The sequence below is a fragment of the Lagopus leucura genome, unplaced genomic scaffold (assembly GCF_019238085.1).
Source record: "Lagopus leucura isolate 7727_CA_CO unplaced genomic scaffold, USGS_WTPT01 33334-0_obj-0_obj, whole genome shotgun sequence".
In the NCBI taxonomy this organism is placed as follows: domain Eukaryota; kingdom Metazoa; phylum Chordata; class Aves; order Galliformes; family Phasianidae; genus Lagopus; species Lagopus leucura.
The window spans coordinates 1-1,504 of NW_024963553.1; the positions used below are offsets into that span (position 1 = coordinate 1).

The following is a 1,504-nucleotide window of genomic DNA, read 5'->3' on the forward strand; positions in this document are numbered from 1 at the left end:
CCCCAGACTCCAATTTGGGTCCAGAAATGGGGATTTTGGGGCCGCAAACGGCTCCATTTTGGGGTGAGAAATGAAGGTTTTTTGGGGGCCGGGTTTTTGGGGAGGGAGCATCAGCCCCAGCCAAGGGCTGATTTGGGGGCATTGGGGGGATGGAAAACAACCACGGAACTCGAAATCGCCGCTCGCCAGGACAAGAAGGGAGCGGAGGCAGAAGCTGATCCAAAATCCCGGTGTTTTGCCCCCCCAAACGTTGCCCCTCACAGCTCATCCAAGCCGTCGTCCTCTGGAGGGAAATCCCCGACGGTGACGCGCTGCGGCCGCACGAAGGTTCCGTAGGGCTCAGGGCACTCGAAGTAACGGCGGCCACCGACGCTGCGGGGACATTTGGGGACATTTGGGGACCCCTGAGGACCGTCAGGGACACCTGCAGCACGTTGGGGTCATCTGTGGCAGTTTGGAGACCCCTACGGGCACTTGGGGACGCGTGTGGGCATTTTGGGGACGCCTGTGGCCGTTTGTGGTCACCTATGGGGGCACCGATGGGCACTTGGGGACAGCAGGGGACCTTTGGGGACACCTCTGCCATCACTCTGGGGGTCAGTAGGACCCTATGAGGAGCCCAGGGGGCCATTTGGGGACCCCAGAGGACCCTTGGGGGCCATTTGGGGACCTCAGGGGACCTTTGGGGACATCTGGGGACACCTCTGCCATCACACTGGGGGCCAGTAGGACCCTATGAAGACACAGGAGCCATTTGGGGACCTTTGGAGACCCCTGGGGACACCTCCGCCATCACGTTGGGGACCAGCAGGACCCTATGAGGACACCAGGGGCCATTTGGGGACCTCAGGGGACCCCTGGGGACATCTGGGGACACCTCTGCCATCCCACTGGCAGCCAGTAAGACCCTATGAGGACACAGGGGGCCATTTGAGGACCCCAGGGGGCCCTTGAGAACCCCAGGGGACATATGGGGACCCTAAGGGACACCCTACGAGGACACAGGGAACCATTTGGGGACCTCAGGGGACCCCTGGGGACATCTGGGGACACCTATGCCAACCCACTGGGGGCCAGCAGGACCCTATGAGGACACAGGGGGCCATTTGGGAACCCCAGGGGGCCATTAAGAACTCCAGGGAGCCATTTGGAGACCCCTGGGGCCATTTGGGGACCTTTGGAGACCCCTGGGGACACCTCTACCATCACATTGGGGACCAACAGGACCCTATGAGGACACAGGGGGCCGTTTGGGGACAGCTGGTGACACACAGCGCCCCCTACCTGCCGTCGTGTTTCCCCACGGGCTCATCGTAGTGGACCCCCACCCAATGTCCTGGTTTGAAGTCGGTCAACCCTGCAGGGAAGGGGAGGAAAAAGCAGATGGGGGGGGGTCGGCTGAGCGCTGTGCCCCCCGTTGTCCCCCATAGGACAGAAGAGGACAGAGGGGGGGTCGGCCGAGCGCTGTGCCCCCCATAGGACAGAAGGGGACAGAGGGGGGGTC

At 62.6% G+C, this 1,504-nt stretch overlaps 1 long non-coding RNA gene across 1 annotated transcript; it reads right to left on the reverse strand.

The window, feature by feature from the left end:
* Positions 1 to 213: 213 nt before the first annotated feature.
* On the reverse strand, positions 214 to 1,481 carry LOC122191207. Its single transcript, XR_006182325.1, has 2 exons — positions 1,285 to 1,481; positions 214 to 372 (listed from the first exon to the last, which is right to left on the reverse strand). It is a non-coding gene; the product is annotated as an uncharacterized LOC122191207 (long non-coding RNA).
* Between the last annotated feature and the right edge of the window lie 23 nt (positions 1,482 to 1,504).